Source organism: Bombina bombina, chromosome 6 (genome assembly GCF_027579735.1).
Source record: "Bombina bombina isolate aBomBom1 chromosome 6, aBomBom1.pri, whole genome shotgun sequence".
Taxonomy (NCBI): Eukaryota; Metazoa; Chordata; class Amphibia; order Anura; family Bombinatoridae; genus Bombina; species Bombina bombina.
Window position 1 is genome coordinate 100,952,016 of NC_069504.1, and position 19,695 is coordinate 100,971,710.

Below are 19,695 nucleotides of genomic sequence, written 5' to 3' on the forward strand. Positions count from 1 at the left end.
CGTATAGGATCAAGCGGATTGATGTCCACAGCCTCAGAGGCAGTGGACCAGTTAAGAAGCAGGGGTCTTAAGACCGTTGCTTCATAACTGCTGTTTCCGGTGAGCCTCAAGACTCGCACGGAAACAGGGGCATCAGGGGCCATTCGGCCCTTGATAGATCAGCCCCCTGACATAAAGAGTACAAGTTAAGAAAAAGGTGCATCAAACACAACATAAATACATTAAATACACTTAGATATATACACTATTTCATAATAATAAAGGCATATGGTATATGACAAGGTGCTTGAATGGAAAAGACTATATTGTATGTACACATGTCTAAATATGTATGTATGTGTGTGTTTGTTTGTATGTATGTGTGTATATATATGTATATATATATATATATATTTAAATATATATATATATAAACACACACATACATACATACAAACACACACACATACATACATACTTTGGAGTCCATTACACTCAAATACCTTAAATCAAGAATAATCATTTTTATAAAATTTTAAAAATAATTTGTTTTACTGCTGATATTCCTTTAGCGCTCCCTATACTTTCACCACGATACCACGATAAACATTGCTCATATTACAACTTGAAAGTGTTGGAAAACTTAGAGTGACATGAAAACCTGAAGTAAAATGTTAGGGCCAGAATAAAATTTTCACAAAACACATGTAAAACATATTAAAATAAAGTATCACACTCATATATATAAAAATGCCCACAATCAGTATGTAAAAAAAAACCTAAGCACCCGCAATAAGTATTTTTAAAAGAGGAGCGCCACCACCACTGCCAAGGATTGCCACCGCTGCCGAGGATCGCCACATCTGGGAAGACCGCTCCGGACCTCCACTCTGCACTGCCTTCACTGTGGATGAAGATGATGGACCTGCCTGGAAGAAGACCTTCTCTGCCGGACTTCTGAAACTGTGAGTACCTATTTGGGGCAATGCCCATACAAATGCCATTTTCAGTGCAATGATTAGTTTAGATTTTTTTTAGTGTTAGGTTTTTTATTTTGGGGGGTTTGGTGAGTGGGGGGTTTTACTGTTAGGGGGCACTTTGTTTATTTTCAATGTAAAAGAGCTGTTTAACTTAGGGCAATGCCCTACAAAAAAGCCCTTTTAATGGCTATTGGTAGTTTAGCATTAGATTAGGGGGTGTTTTTATTTTGGGGGACTTTTTTATTTTGGATAATGTGTTTATTTTTTTCTGTAGTTCTATTTTTTATTTTTTTTATTTACAACATATAGACGGCCGTCTGGGCAGGCTTACCAACTAGTTTAATAAAAAATAAGGTTATTGAAAAAAATATATAAAAATGGTTTAAAATGTATTTTTTTTCATTGTTCTCACCAGGATCTTTTAATGGATGCACCACCCGGTCAAAAATAAGCTAAAATCAGTTAATACTAAAATGGTTAATGTTTTTTGCTCAAATTATCATTAAATATATTTATGTTAAATTATGCAATTAATTTGTGCTCTGGATATTAACAAGTATTGCACTGCCTCCACCCAGCTACTTTGTAATGCCACCCAGCTGGCACTGTGTGTGTGTATACATGTACTTTGTATGTATGTGTAGCTATATATATATATATATATATATATAAATATATATATATGTATTTGTGTGTGTATATATTTATATGTATATATATATATATATATGTGTGTGTGTGTGTGTGTATACATGTTAATAATGTGTTCATGTGCTCATACAATAATTGGAAGACTTCAGCCGTATGTCAAACTACCTTATTAATAAAAATACATCTCCCAACCCACAAAGAACACAGAGTCAGAAACATATGTACTTTCAGATGGCAACATTCAATCCAATACCTGGGAATACACCTAACCCCCAATACACTTAACCTTTTCACATATAATTTCAAACCACTCCTCTCAAACATAATCACAGATCTATTTATTGGTTAGGTAGAATTAACATCATTAAAATGAACATTCTTCCAAGACTCCTATATATTTACTTCAAACCCTCCCAGTTCCACTACCAGACACCTTCATTCCCTCCCTACAGAAGAAAATACTTGAATTAATTTGGAAATAGTCCAAAGCCTGGATCATTAAAAAAATCATGCAGCTCCCTATGACCTTAGGAGGCTTGGGAGTCCCTGACCTCCAGAAATACCGACAGGCGATCTTCCTCCAACGCATTACAGACTGGTTTACCAATATACACAATAAGACACGGATACAACTCGAACACAACATGACTAACTCCCCCCACCTATGAGCATTATGTTGCTCCCCAAAGGACAGAAACAAATTTATACAAGACATGACTCAAATTATCAGAGAAACATTAAATGTTTGAGTCAAGATCTTTATTGCCAACCCTCATATTTCATCCAAAATTTCTCCCTTAACACCACTGACTCACAACTTAGAATTCATACCGGGCCTTACACACTCAAAAAAGATTCTTGGACCAACTAACAGGTCACTTCAAATTTTTCATTTAGGAAATAATCAACAATCAGCAACAGCCATGGGCTATCCCGCCAGGGGCAAAACTACAGGGGGTGCAGAGGTCGCAATTGCGACTGGGCTCCCAAGGGTGGGGGCTCAGCTAATTTTTTTTTTTTTACAATAAAAAACGTTGACCTGTCACTGATATCATGTGAGTGTGACATGATGCTTCACTAGTGTCTCTGACTACAGGGGTTAGTGTTTCTGTTTTACCCACTGATGTTTATGTGTGTGTGTGTGTGTGTATGTGTGTATGTGTGTAGTATGTATGTATGTGACTGTGTGTGCATTTATGCATGTATGTGTGTGTATGTTTGTGGAACCAGCAAATTCCAGACCTTGTTACTACAGCATGGGGGGGCGGGGGGTAAACAGTGTCAGTCTATACAGTACCACTATATACAGTACGGGGGTGCTGGACCATGTCACAGACTACTGTGGTCACTTTATAAAGTACTGGGGTGGGTAGGGTCAGGCCAGCCATCTCACCGACAGATTACAGACTGTGTCACTGACTCACTATATACAGTACTGGTGGGTTAAACAGTGTCACTATATACAGTAATAGGGGGTCAGACCATCTCACAGACTGTGGGCACAGGGTACCTCCTTTTGCAGAAATGTAATCTGATTCACATTTATTTTCTGTGTTAAATGTAAAAAAAAAAAAAAAAAAGATATGTATCAAATTCCCTTTTTTTGGGGGGGGGCCCTTCTTAGATTCTTGCACCTGGGCCCTGTGGTTTTTAGTTACGCCTCTGTATCCTGCCTTTCAGAACTGGCTCTTCCATAGACAATGCCATTCATATGTCTCAAATCACTCCCAAAACAGAAATATGCTTAGATCCCTAACACCGTTTGAATCTCTCTGTACCAAATCAACTCCTACAAGACTTGCCCTCTCTCTAATGTACAATATATTACAACAATTTCTACCAGGTCAAACCTCATATTATATAGATAGATAGAATACCGCATTGGGGACAGACATTTCTTACACAGATTCATTATCTATATACACTAGAATTAAAAAATCCTCTGTCTCCAGTAGATTTCTTAAACGTAATCTTAAAATTTTACAGAGATGGTACTTAACCGCAGCCCGCTGCAAAAAAAATTATATCCTGCAAACTGCTAATTGCTGGAGATGTGACTTCCCCGATGGGCATATAGCCCACATTTGGTGGCAATGCCCAAACTTAACCGGCACCTGGGAAAAAATCACATGGGAATCAAGCAAGATTTTAGAATATAGCATCCCATTAAACCCTTGTCTTTAGCTCTTCAACTAAATCCCTAAAAAAAACTTTCCACACCCAAAAGAAAAATGTTTAATATCCTTAGCAACAGCTTTAAATTCTCCTGGCCAGAAACTGGAAATCAGACAAAATCCCCTTGCTACCACAATGGCTAAAAGAATGCAACTGTACTCTTTCCCTAGAAGAATTTCACTTTCTAAAAACCAAAAACCTTGACACATATGCAAAGACTCACGGAGAGATACAGGCCCATATTTATCAAGCTCTGTACGGAGCTTGAAGGGCCGTGTTTCTGGCGAGTCTTCAGACTCGCCAGAAACACAAGTTATGAAACAGCGGTCTAAAGACTGCTGCTCCATAACCCTGTCCGCCTGCTCAGAGCCGGAAATCAACCCGATTGAGTACGATCGGGTTGATTAACACCTCCCTGCTGGCGGCTGATTGGCCGCGAGTCAGCAGGGGCGGCGTTGCACTAGTAGCTCTTGTGAGCTGCTGGTGCATTGTTAAATGCGGAGATGGTATTGCTCTCCGCATTTAGCGAGGTCTTGCGGACCTGATCCGCACTGTCGGATCAGGTCCGCAAGACCTTTAATAAATAGGGGCCACAGTATCATAAAAACCCTCCTATTACACAGACCGGCTAGAATAAACTTTCAGATATTGACTTTATATCATAATAAAGTTTCACGTACCACGACATAAGCATGGTGTTTCACACCGATCTGTTAGACATATTCCCTGGAAGAGAACAGTTAGGTTTTTCGCAATTCATACCCATACACATCATAGTCATACATATTATTGCAAAACAGTGTTAATAACTTGTAAATGTTTTTTTTTGTTTTGTGTTAATGTGTGTAAATATGTATAAATATGTATAAATATGTACACATATTGTATATATATGTATGTGTGTGTACATGTGTATGTGTAGCTATATATATAACCCAAACGGAAAATGTAATAGATAAACAATATAAGTCGTAGTGCAGGTTACTCTATGCTGGATCTCAAACCTTTTGTTTGTAGAAGGATGGGTAAAAAACTTGGTATTTAATAGACCATTGCAAGTGGTACACCCAGCACACTTGTAACAACCAGGTTTAACTTGTTGAAGCCAAGTAGTGGTCCTTTAGCTCTGAACCGGATCCACCTTGACCAGCATATGCCTGATCGATCTGGCCCTCCAATTTTTGGAGGTTGCATCTTTTTGAAAGGCAAGTTCCCATCTGATTCCACAATATTGCATTCCTGCTTTATTACATTCAGCCATATATAATGTTGTGAAAATCATTCTATCATCATCCTTCTGTTGTTTGGAAGTAATCAGAGCTATGTCCTGGTCCATGTCCTTAAAAGTATTATAGTGTTTCAGGATATGTTTTCCTTATTATTGCAGAAATCGATCCTTCATCTCAATCAGTTGTACCTGTGCTTTGGTCCTCTCGCTATTGTTTCGTACCACTCTTTTAAACTGCTATACTGGTAATGCATTCTGATGCATAATGAAAAGGTGGATGACAGCTGGTGGCATTTAGCAGATAATTTCTATCGGTCTCCTTTCTAAAAAGAGTGGTAATAAGCTTGCCATGTTTGACATAAATTCTCAAATCCAAAAAGTCCACCGATCCAACGTTGTGAGTCATTTTAAATTGAAGAGAAGGAACCATCTTATTAAGTGCTTCAAATCAATTCTGTAGTCCCTTTTCTGTTCCCCCCATAGGAGGAACAAATCATCAATATATATTCTATAATATTTTATGTGATGATATTGGAAGAGGGTTGTGCCAAACTCTTCAAACTCTGCCATATATCAATTGGTGTATGATGGGGCCACATTGGACCCCATCATCATCCCCATCAGTTGTAAGTAGAAATGTGTCTCAAACTTAAAGTAGTTTTTTGGTCAGTCACGTTTTTAGTAATTACAGAATTAACCCCCCTGGGGGTCCCACATATGGGTACCTGTTTAATTGGTTGCGAATCACCCTCATTCCCAATTCCTGTGGTATCACGGTATAGAGACTTACCACATCAAGGGTAACTAGGATCAATGGTTCCTCTATTGTTGGGAATGTCTTCATTTCTTTTATCAGACTCCTAGAGTCCAACAGGAAGGACGGCATATTGCGCACCATGGGCTGAAAAATGCTATCTAGAAATGAGGCAATCGGCTGTAGCAGTGAGCCTATGGAAGACAGTATAGGCCTACCGGGGGGGACAGATCAGATCTTTGTGAACCTTAGGTAAGGTATAAAACACCGGGATACAAGGATATTGGACTTTCATGAAATTTACCTCATTCTTATCCAACCATGTCTCCTTTAGGGATTCATCCAATATCATATCAATTTCAGACTTGAAGACTTTTGTAGGGTCACCGGTGAGTTGTTTATAGGTAGTAGTGTCTTGCAATTGGTGTAACACCTCCTGTTGATAATAAGTATAATCCATGACCACCAATGCACCACCCTTGTCGGCCTCTCTAAAGATTAGTTGTTTGTTTTTACTCAGGGTATCCAATATACTCCATTCGTCCTTGATTATATTGTTCCGACAATGTGGTCTAAGTTGTACACAGTTCTCAGCTGCCCTTTCCATGTCCAACTGAGTATAAGTTTTTATGCTTGGATTAGAGCTTGTAGGATCAAAACGACTCTTCTGTTTAAAAGGTATGGATTCTCCTTTGGTGGTCCCAAAATGTTCCTTCAATCTTAAATTCCTTTCAAACTTTTGTAAATCAATGAAGGTGTCAAAAGACTGCTGAAAGGAAGTAGGTATAAAAGACAATCCCTTATTTAGTACTGTAGATTCCATAGGTGTTGATTGGTATGAACTCAAATTAATAACAATGTCAGGTGCTATTGTCTCCTTGCCCTGGGGGTCTTCCTCTTGCCGCCCCCTCTCCTGACATGTGTCTTGAACCTCCCAAGTTTTTTGAGCGAGTTATCACTCCTCCTGTGTTCACCCCCTGTTGAGACTGTGTAGGGATGTGAGAATCGGAACTATTGCCAGATGTATCCACTGTAGCAATATTCCGTGGTCTACTGTGTCTTGTATCAATTAGTGCCTGTCTCTCCTCAGCAGAAAGCAGCCACCTATGCACCCTCTTGTCTTTATAATCCTGGGTAACTGTATCCCATTTGTGGTTTTTGAATGTAGTTGTTGAATTTCCATCTCTGCTTTTGACATAAGTGCTCTTACCTCTTCTATTACCAACAATATTAGATCTAGAGAGCACGTACTTAAAATGCTGCACCATTTAATACAGAATAGAGCATTATTTCTCCCAATAGTGGGGACATTTTTCAACCTAAACCCTCTAGGAATAAACATTTCCCTGTGGTACATATATATAAATATATATATATATAAATATATATATATATATATATATATATGTGTGTGTGTGTGTGTGTGTATGTGTTTATAGATGTGAATAATGTGTTAGTGTGTAAATATGTATATACATGCATACACACACACACACATATATATATATATATATATATATACTGTATACACACACACACATATATATATATATTTACACACTTATGAGCCCTTCCCAGTCAAGCACCTCTAATTATCAAATAATATATTTTTTTTAAATTTAATAACAACTTCAATACCTATGTTTTTCACTTAGAAGAAAATGTTACTTAAAGGGATAGTAAACCCCAAAATTGTCTTTTATGATTCAGATAGAACATACAATTTTAAACAACTTTCCAATTTAAAGGGACACTGAACCCAAATTTTTTCTTTCGTGATTCAGATAGAGCATGCAATTTTAAGCAACTTTCTAATTTACTCCTATTATAAATTTTTCTTCGTTCTCTTACTATCTTTATTTGAAAAAGAAGGCATCTAAGCTTTTTTTCATGGTTCAGGACTCTGGACAGCAATTTTTTATTGGTGGATGAATTTATCCACCAATCAGCAAGTAAATTAGAAAGTTGCTTAAAATTTCATGCTCTATCTGAATCACGAAAGAAAAAATTTGGGGTCAGTGTCCCTTTAATTCTATTATCAAATTTTCTTCATTCTCTTGTTATCCATTGCTGAAGGGACAGCATTGCACTACTGACAGGAAGCTAAACATATCTATTTAGCCAATCACAAGAGACAAATGTGTGCAGGCACCAATCAGCAGCAGCTCCCACTAGTGTATGATATGTGTAGTTTTTGGGATACTAATAAGAGAACAAAGCACATTTGAAAATAGAAGTGAATTTAAAAGTGTCTTAAAATTACATACTCTATCTGAATCAAGCAAGTTTAATTTTTACTTTCCTATTCATTTAAAGTGAAGAACCTACATATTTAAAATATTCTTAACCTACCTTCAGCTTTACCTCAGTTGTCCTAGCGCACCTTTGGGTTAGTGTTCAAACGAAAAACAGAAGAGGGTTTAGTATGTGCACCCCATAAATGTCTATGGGGAAATGGTGTTAACAAGGTTGCATTATCTGACCTCCACATGTTGGCGCGTCTGAGTCTTTTGCTCTTGCACATTTTATCTTCAACTTGTAATACAAGCGAAAATATAGGATCATTAGTGATTTAGCTCGAGCAGTGTTAGCGCTGAACAGCACTAAGCTGGCTGTATACAAAAATCAAAGTACCCAATATTTTTAAGAAAGAAAATACATATGCCAATGGCATAAGGGAGTTTATATATGTAAGTGCCAATTAAAATGACTTTGAATGTTGCCCACAGTCATCAAAATGATATGACCCACTTTAAGTCACCAATGCAATAGTCTGTAAAATAATAAGTCTTGTCAGTGGACACTCTATCCAGTAGCAACAAAGGGCTGCAACAGTTAACCCACTTTAGTATTTGTAACATGAAGTACCTAAAAAGCGTAAATTACCATTACATACCACCTCATTGACTCCATAGGACCCCCACTCATTGCCACAAACAAGATAATCCACAGGGTATTTCTGCACCAAGGGACAAACCAGCACAATGGGAGCAACCCTGGAACATCTGGGGCGTGATCCGATATACAGCGTAGTTTTCGGCGCAAGTGAGGGAACCCGTGCCGCCCGTAGTTTCACCTCGCACATCGGGGTATTACATATACCCCGCCGGCAGTTGCTAAAGTGCCGTAAGTCGGACAAACAACTAGCGATGTCCAGAAATGAGCGTAATTAAAAATTTCTGGAGTCGCCAGTGACTTACGGCACTTTATAAACTGCCTGCGCCTAAAAAAACTAACTAAAGTATTAAATCTCCCGTAACTGTCTAACCTGCCTCCCAAAAATAAGCCCGACACGTATACCCCTATATCCGCAATCCCCCCTCTCACTCCTAATAATAAATGTATTAACCCCTAAACCGCAGCTCCCGGACCCCGCCACACCTAAAGTGTTTAACCCCTAAACCGCCGCTCCCGGACCCCGCCGCCACCTACATTAAATATATTAACCTCTAATCTGACCCCCCTACACCGCCGCCACCTACATTAAATATATTAACCTCTAATCTGACCCCACTATACCTCCGCCACCTACATTAAATATATTAACCTCTAATCTGACCCCCCTACACCGCCGCCACCTACATTAAATATATTAACCTCTAATCTGACCCCCCTACACCGCCGCCACCTACATTAAATATATTAACCTCTAATCTGACCCCCCTACACCGCCGCCACCTACATTAAATATATTAACCTCTAATCTGACCCCCCTACACCGCCGCCACCTACATTAAATATATTAACCTCTAATCTGACCCCCCTACACCGCCGCCACCTACATTAAATATATTAACCTCTAATCTGACCCCCCTACACCGCCGCCACCTACATTAAATATATTAACCTCTAATCTGACCCCCCTACACCGCCGCCACCTACATTAAATATATTACCCCCTAAACCTAAGTCTAACCCTAACACCCCCTAACTTAATTATTATTTAAATAAATCTAAATAATATTAATATTATTAACTAAATTATTCCTATTTAAAACTAAATACTTACCTATAAAATAAACCCTAAGATAGCTACAATATAATTAATAATTACATTGTAGCTATTTTAGGATTTATATTTATTTTACAGGTAACTTTGTATTTATTTTAACTAGGTACAATAGCTATTAAATAGTTAATAACTATTTAATAGCTACCTAGTTAAAATAAATCCTAACCTAAGTTACAAATATACCTAACACTACACTATCATTAAATTAATTAAATAAATTATCTACAATTAGCTAAACTAAAATACAATAAAATAAACTATTCTATAATACAAAAAAAAAAACACTAAATTACAAAAAATAAAAAATAATTACAAGAAGTTTTAACTAATTACACCTAATCTAAGCACCCTAATAAAATAAAAAATCCCCCCAAAATAAAAAATGCCCTACCCTATTCTAAACTACAAAAGTAATCAGCTCTTTTACCAGCCCTTAAAAGGGCTTTTTGCGGGGCATTGCCCCAAAGTAATCAGCTCTTTTACCTGAAAATAAAAATACAATACCCCCCCAACATTACAACCCACCACCCACATACCCCTACTCTAACCCACCCAAACCCCCCTTAAAAAAATCGCTAACCCCCTGAAGATCATCCTACCTTGAGTCGTCTTCACCCAGCCGAGCCGAATTCTTCATCCAAGGTGCGCAGAGGAGGTCCTTCATCCGGTAGAAGTCTTCATCCAAGCGGGCAAGAAGAGGTCCTCCATCCGGTAGAAGTCTTCATCCAGGCGGCGTCTTCAATCTTCATCCATCCGGAGCAGAGCGGAGCCATCTTCAAAGGAGCCGACGCTGAGCCATCCTCTTTAACCGACAACTGAACGACGAATGAAGGTTCCTTTAAGGGACGTCATCCAAGATGGTGTCCCTTCAATTCCGATTGGCTGATAGGATTCTATCAGCCTATCGGAATTAAGGTAGAAAAAATCTGATTGGCTGATGCAATCAGCCAATCAGATTGAAGTTCAATCCGATTGGCTGATCCAATCAGCCAATCGTATTGAGCTTGCATTCTATTGGCTGTTCCGATCAGCCAATAGAATGCAAGCTCAATACGATTGGCTGATTGGGTCAGCCAATCGGATTGAACTTCAATCTGATTTAATAAAATAAAAAATCCCCCCAAAATAAAAAAATGCCCTACCCTATTCTAAACTACAAAAGTAATCAGCTCTTTTACCAGCCCTTAAAAGGGCTTTTTGCGGGGCATTGCCCCAAAGTAATCAGCTCTTTTACCTGAAAATAAAAATACAATACCCCCCCGACATTACCACCCACCACCCACATACCCCTACTCTAACCCACCCAAACCCCCTTTAAAAAAAACTATCACTAACCCCCTGAAGATCATCCTACCTTGAGTCATCTTCACCCAGCCGAGCCGAATTCTTCATCCAAGGTGCGCAGAGGAGGTCCTTCATCCGGTAGAAGTCTTCATCCAAGCGGGGCAAGAAGAGGTCCTCCATCCGGTAGAAGTCTTCAGCCAGGCAGCGTCTTCAGTCTTCATCCATCTGGAGCAGAGCGGAGCCATCTTCAAAGGAGCCGACGCGGAGCCATCCTCTTCAACCGACGACTGAATGATGAATGAAGGTTCCTTTAAGGGACGTCATCCAAGATGGCATCCCTTCAATTCCTATTGGCTGAAGTTCATTCCAATTGGCTGATCCAATCAGCCAATCGTAATTGAGCTTGCATTCTATTGGCTGTTCCGATCAGCCAATAGAATGCGAGCTCAATACGATTGGCTGATTGGATCAGCCAATCAGATTGAACTTCAATCTGATTGGCTGATTGCATCAGCCAATCAGATTTTTTCTACCTTAATTCCGATAGGCTGATAGAATCCTATCAGCCAATCGGAATTGAAGGGACGCCATCTTGGATGACATCCCTTAAAGGAACCTTCATTCGTCGTTCAGTTGTCGGTTGAAGAGGATGGCTCTGCGTCAGCTCCTTTGAAGATGTATAAGAAAAAGAAGCACAGAGGCGCCAACATGGCCTAGTAACGTCACGGCAGTCGGATACAAAACATCAGCAGGATAGGAAATATACTCACAAGCGTAGCGCACCCAAATGGTGCTATTGTGGCAGCCTGGAACATCAAACAGTGGTCCAGCTCACTGGTGTCTCCAGCCAGATAGAGATGATCCTTGGCGAGGGCCTATCCTATGATGCCTATAAGGGCAAAAAAGGCACACACATAGCCCAGTAACGTTTGTACACCAGATAAAAAAGGATTCAAGGTTGTACTTACAGGAAACAAAGCACCACCAGGTGCAATATCAGCAGTACTGGGACCTCTCAGCTGCCCAGTGGACTGTGGAATCCAATTTGCAGGATGCAGAAAATCACCACTTTGGAAGATAGGACTAGCACACACACTCAGCCCCCAAACAGGAGCAGAATAATTGGGATAAAGCAAGTGTATATTTAAATACTTTTATTTTAAAAACAGCAACATGTTCCTCAGCCACCACAGGCTGTTTCCTCAGGCTATCATATCATAGGATGACCGTCCTATGACAGAGAGCTGCCTTCTTTCTTTTGGATTATTCTTTGTGCGGACATTTTGTTATTTGATTATACCAATATCATCTGGGTCCACTTGTGAGCATATCATCTCTAATAATCTGATATAAGTGTGCTAGGTTTATTGTATATTCTCTTAATTATCTGTATATATTTGCTTACCTGTTTTCTGCTTATTGTTAGCGCCCCCTAGGAGTGTGGTGTATGTTCTATATGCACCACCCTCCTTATATCTTTTGTTATCCTTTGAAGATGGCTCCGCTCTGCTCCGGATGGATGAAGATTGAAGACGCCGCCTGGATGAAGACTTCTACCGGATGGAGGACCTCTTCTTGCCCCGCTTGGATGAAGACTTCTACCAGATGAACGACCTCCTCTGCGCACCTTGGATGAAGAATTCGGCTCGGCTGGGTGAAGACGACTCAAGGTAGGATGATCTTCAGGGGGTTAGCGATAGTTTTTTAAGGGGGGTTTGGGTGGGTTAGAGTAGGGGTATGTGGGTGGTGGGTTGTAAGGTTGGGGGGGTATTGTATTTTTATTTTCAGGTAAAAGAGCTGATTACTTTGGGGCAATGCCCCGCAAAAAGCCCTTTTAAGGGCTGGTAAAAGAGCTGATTACTTTTGTAGTTTAGAATAGGGTAGGGCACTTTTTTATTTTGAGGGGATTTTGTTATTTTATTAGGGGGCTTAGATTAGGTGTAATTAGTTTAAACTTCTTGTAATTATTTTTTATTTTTTGTAATTTTAATGTTTGTTTGTTTTTGTATTATAGAATAGTTTATTTTATTGTATTTTAGTTTAGCTAATTGTAGATAATTTATTTAATTAATTTAATGATAGTGTAGTGTTAGGTGTATTTGTAACTTAGGTTAGGATTTATTTTACAGGTAATTTTGTACTTATTTTAACTAGGTAGCTATTAAATAGTTATTAACTATTTAATAGCTATTGTACCTAGTTAAAATAAATACAAAGTTGCCTGTAAAATAAATATAAATCCTAAAATAGCTACAATGTAATTATTAGTTATATTGTAGCTATATTAGGGTTTATTTTATAGGTAAGTATTTAGTTTTAAATAGGATTAATTTATTTAATTTTAGGAATATTATTTTGTTTAATTTAAATTATATTTATGTTATGGGGGTGTTAGGGTTAGGGTTAGAGTTAGGTTTAGGGGTTAATAACTTTATTATAGTAGCGGCGACGTTGCGGGTGGGAGATTAGGGGTTAATAATTGTAGGTAGGTGGCGGCGATATTAGGGAGGGCAGATTAGGGTTAATACTATTTATTATAGTGTTTGCGAGGCGGTAGTGCGGCGGTTTAGGGGTTAATACATTTATTATAGTGGCGGCGAGGTCCGGTCGGCAGATTAGGGGTTAATAAGTGTAGTTAGGTAGCAGCGACGTTGGGGGGGGCAGATTAGGGGTTAATAAATATAATATAGGTGTCGGCGATGTTAGGGGCAGCAGATTAGGGGTTCATAGGGATAATGTAGGTGGCGGCGGTGTCCGGTTGGCAGATTAGGGGTTACAAATTTTTATTATAGTGGCTTTAGGGGTACATAGGAAGTTTATGGTTGTTAGTGTACTTTGTAGCACAGTAGTTAAGAGCTTTATATTCCCGCGTTAGCACATAAAGCTCTTAACTACTGACTTTTTTTGTGTCGGTAGGAGTCTTGTCGGTAGAGGGTCTACCGCTCACTTCTTCCAAGACTCCAAATACTGGCGTTAGGCAGATCCCATAGAAAAGATAGGATACGCAATTGGCGTAAGGGAATCTGCGGTAGCCTGGAGTCGCGGTAAGGAAGTGAGCGTTAGACCCTTTCCTGGCTGACTATAAATACCAGCGGGCAGTAAAAAGCAGCGTTAGGACCCCTTAACGCTGCTTTTGACGGCTAACGCCAAACTCTAAATCTAGCCGTAAGAGAATAAAATGCATTTAACAATTTTAAAGGACAGTCTAGACCCACTACGTATTCTTTATTACTTATTATTACATACCAGACAAGCATCTTGCAGTAGGTTTTACATCTAAAAGCTTGTAAGAAGTAAATGAAACTTGTAAATACTATAATCATTGTTTGTTAGCAGCTAAAAATGGCTGCCTAGCTCCACCCACAGATTTCTTCTTGTCCAGTTAGCTGTTTTCTTGTATACAGTTTAGCAGTGCATGTTTAATATTTTATATTTCAAATTGCACATACACAAATCAGCAAGTGCGAGCAGGAAAACCTATTTAAGAGTCGATCGTGATTGAAGAAACTTAACATACCAAAATATACACACAATAGGTGGGCGGAGCTTGGCATAATTTTAGGCTCTTAACAAGCAATGAATATTGAAATGTTTCATGTACTTCTTACAAGCTTATAGATGTGAGACCAGTTGTTCTCTGATATGTAACAATAAGTAATCAAAATTATGTATTGGGTCTAGACTGTCGCTTTAAGTAAACTGAAAAAAATCATAACATTGCATGCTCTATCTTATTCATGAAACGTTCATTTTGACTTTCACGCCCCTTAAAGTTAACTGCATTATACAAAAAGATGATTATTAGAGCTTATTACTGTTTTTCTTTGCGCTTTTTAAAGCCTTAAGCGTTTACTAAAGTAAGGCTCCCTGTAAGACAGGGTATGTGATAAGTGACTTTGAAGCCTATAAAAAAAATGTACTTCTGTTTTGCTTAGTGACTAAATGAGGAAGCCGTATAGGTTGCCATGTGAACACTCAACTGGAGCAACAGAAAAAAACAGCAAAAAATAATAAGGTTGTCAAAAGAATGTCACATTGAGATAATTTTCAAGAACTGTCATGTATCCAGCAGAACTGTGCCTTTGAATATGTGTCTGTTTAATAAAATTCCCTTGATTAAAGATGCTCCTCTTTATAGATGGCAAACTATTGACAAACTGCACACAGAGTGCACATTAATGACCACAGGGGCTGACTGTAAAACGTTGTAGAACAAGAAGAATTAGGATCTGTGTCATTGAGAGGTAAATGTACAGTACCTGCTGTGTGCTTCATTTCATTCTCATTAGTAACCTTCCGCTGAAGATCTGGAGCAGATTAGTAGAGGTGATGAGACGGGGTACAGTCACTGAATGAAGAGAATTTATTGTACAAGTTAGCAGGCTGCTTTACTATTTAACTACATGTCGTTGTCGTCTTTGATCTGCATCACAAATTCCACAGGCAAAAAAAAAAGTGCACAAAATAAGTGTCTGTAAATGGGAACATGATAGTTAGAAATGGTATTGTCTGACATCATTTGCTGTTATCTAAGGAACATAAGGGGCTCGATGATCTAAAGGAAATTAATAAAGAATGCTCGCCACTCAATCTATATCCCTGGTGGAATGATCTAATGTACTTTTTGCCCTAAAAACAGGGTGTCTTGTTAAGGGGCGTATACTGCATTTTCGTATGGGGAGGAGAAGCGGACAAAAGTGCACAATAAAATTCATATTTTAAAAATCTTACAAAACGAATAATTGAACCATTCATGCAAAAATACGCAGAAAAAAATTGTACAGAAATTTGTTTTTATAATTACAAAATACAAAGTATAGAGTTTTTGTTGTAAAATGGACAGAACATGGGCGTTCCATGGGCAAATATGAAATTGTCTCTAATCCCAGTGTAATTCTGTAAAGGTTTTCGCCTTACAGATCTATTTAATTTTTTATGACAACTAAAAAGCGGGAAGATTTTCTCAAAACACTGAAAATACTTATAACCTTAATAGACAAACACATACATACGAAAAAATAATAGAAAAGAACAATAGATAGAGGCGCCAATGGTGCAGATCAATTCATGTAAATGAATGTTGTGAGGCTTAGTAGGACTGACATCTGAGCCTCACAACATTCATTTACATTTTTGCTCTCAGGGCAGCCGTGTGGTTTTAAACATCAACCTCACACGGATTTGTGTAGTGCAACTTGATGTCTGTTTGAGTGTTGTGTGGAAATGGCCGTGGATATTTGGCCCCGTTTTTGGTGATTACGCTATTGTAGAAACTAGGCTGCTTATAAGAATACACGTTTTTGTTTATTTACATATGTGACGTAATTACCGTCACTTTCTATTAGAGCCTATTGGGCTTTTATTATAGAGATGATACTAGAGGCAGCATCCCCGGCAGCACACGCTTCAGAATTGGTCTAGTTTCGGGTGTTGTCCCGTAGATTGCTTCCTATTGGCTGCCATACTACAGAGGCTGCTGAGGTGATTGGATCATAGAGTAGTTGATATGGTGGCTTGGGTTGATGCAATTGGCTCATTAAAGGGTCCGTATAGAGGACATTTGATTGATAGGTATTTCTACCTATTAAAAAGCAATTCTGACGAACAATAAATAATATAAGTAAAAGGAGCTAAAATATTGATAATAGCACAACGAAAGTACTGATTTTATATACACTGTTTGAACACATTGTAGGGATAACAATACACATTTATAAAATGTTTTATTAGTCATATATTCACTACAAACAACATTGCAGCAGGGTGGGTGTGTACAAACGAAGGGTCCTGATTGGTCCTTGGATCTGTATTGTTGGGGGTAGGAATATGGGTTTCTTAGTAGCGTAGCCCTATATAAGGATGAAAGTAACAGATGAGAATCATGCCTGATGAAACAGTTTTACTGAGAAACGCGTCGCATCATTTCTCTGCTTGTCCAAACTTTTATTGGCACAAACATGAGTTGTGTATTTTATAACTTTTTATAATAAATTTATTTTTAATTTTACCAACTCCATGTGTCGTGTATAGCTTGGTGCTATGCTACTATTAGGGCAAGAATCCCTGACCCCAGTATCCTGCTCTTATACCCTGCTGGTATATACATTGGGTTTGATGATCCCCTGCACTCTGGAGTTATCCTTAATCAGCTAGCTGGACTGCTGCAGAAATCCAGCCCATCTCTATAGGCATAACTGATTGCCTTTTATACAAGTGAGTACCCTAGAATTTTCTAAGATTCACCATTGATCTGCACCATTGGCGCCTCTATCTATTGTTCTTTTCTAACAGATTGCCTTCCATTGGATGCCGTTAGAGAGCTGCCTCTGTGACACCTTGAACATCAAATAAACTCATCTTGATTCTGGAGAACTTTCAGCCAGCTGATATTATCTGGACTTTATCCTGACGCTGACTTTATATGGTGGTAATATTCCACATTTTTGCACTTGGAGATTTTCACAATTTACATAACTTTTTGTTTTGTCCATTTTTTTTTTCTTTCCATTTATACATCTATGTATACAAATACCTTATATATATGGTCATTTGCCTTATATAGCGCCTCCTAGAGGATACCAGGGAACGTGTGCATATTCTGTTACCTTGATTACCTCTTCTAATACGAAAATATAAGCAATTGTAAGATGCTATATGGAGAAAGCAGCGTAATGTGATTTATATCACTGCTAACTTCGCTCCACGGTGCAAAGTGTCCCTTTCCAGGGAGCATCATTACTTTCAATAGGAGACATCTCGGCACTCGCTGGGACTGGCCCTTTTTACGATATTTCTCGCAGGACAGCACCTGTGAGGGTCAGTGAGAAAAAAAACATCTGAAAGCTTTAGATCATCCGGCCCAAGGAGTATAGAGTATATAAATATCTAGTGAGTTAGACACTTTTTATAAAATGGACATGGAAGTTAAAAATAAACCTTCATGATTTATCTTAACCCCTTAACGACGCATGTCGTACAGGGTATGTTTTACACAAGCTGGTCTTTAAAGACCAGCGACGTACCCTGTACGTCGTTAAGGGTTTTAAGCGGCTGGAAGCGATCCTGATCGCTTCCAGTCGCTTTCAAGGTATTGTAGTGATGCCTCGATATTGAGGCATCACTGCAATACCTTTTTAGGCACACCGATGCAGAGAGAGCCACTCTGTGGCCCTCTCTGCATCGGCCAGTGATGGTGCCGATCGTTGGCGGGAGCCATTGAAGGGAGGTGGGTGGGCGGCCCATCACTTGGGAACTTCCTTCCGGCTGTTCTCTATGCCGGGTGTGCGCAGGAATGCGCGTGGGAGGTGAGGGGCGCGTGCACATGCACCCGCAATCTAAGACAGTTGCTGGGGAATTTTTTTGGTGGGAGAGGGTGGTGGGTGCAGAGGAGCAGTAATCTGGGGGTTATCTGGGAATGCTCTGGGAGGGGGAGGGGAGGGTGTAGGGTATGGAGGGGGGCAGCTACACTACATAAAAAGTTATTTTACAAAGTGGGTACTGGCAGACAGCTGCCAGTACCCAAAATGGTGGCTAATAGTTAGTGGGGGAGGGTTAGAGAGCTCTTTGGGGGGATCAGGCAGGTTGGGGGCTAAGGGGGGCTCCTACACAGCAGAATATGATTTTTTTTAATAATTAAAAAAACTAAATAAAACTTTTATTTTAGTACTGGCAGACTTTCTGCCAGTACTTAAGATGACGGGGACAATTGTGGGGTGGGGGAGGGAAGAGAGCTGTTTGGGAGGGATCAGGGGGTGGGATGTGTCAGGTGGGAGACTGATTTCTACACTAAAGATAAAATTAACCCTTCAAGCCCCCTACAAGCTACCTAATTAACCCCGTCACTGCTGGGCATAATACAAGTTTAGTGCGCAGCGGCATTTAGCGGCCTTCTAATTACCAAAAAGCAATGCCAAAGACATATATGTCTGCTATTTCTGAACAAAGGGGATCCCAGAGAAGCATTTACAACAATTTGTGCCATAATTGCACAAGCTGTTTGTAAATGATTTCAGTGGGAAACCCAAAGTTAGTGAAAAAGCGAAAAAAAAAATTTTATTTGATCGCATTTGGCGGTTAAATGGTAGCATGAAATATATCAAAATTGGCCTAGATCAATACTTTGGGTTGTCTACTACACTATACTAAAGCTAAAATTAACCCTACAAGCTCCCTACAAGCTACCTAATTAACCCCTTCACTGCTGGGCCTAATACAAATGTGGTGCGGAGCGGCATTTAGTGGCCTTCAAATTACCAAAAAGCAAAGCCAAAGCCATATATGTCTGCTATTTCTGAGCAAAGGGGATCCCAGAGAAGCATTTACAACCATTTGTGCCATTATTGCACAAGTTTTTTGTAAATATTTTCAGTGAGAAACCTAATATTTGTGAAAAAGTTAGTGAAAAAGTGAACGATTTTTTTTATTTGATCGCATTTGGCGGTGAAATGGTGGCATGAACTATACCAAAATGGAAATAGCGAAGTGCTATTCTAATGCTAAGTACTTGTACTTATTGCCCTATAACTTGCATAAAAAGCAAAGAACATGTAAACATTGGGTATTTCTAAACTCAGGACAAAATTTAGAAACTATTTAGTATGGGTCTTTTTTGGAGGTTGTAGATGTGCAACAG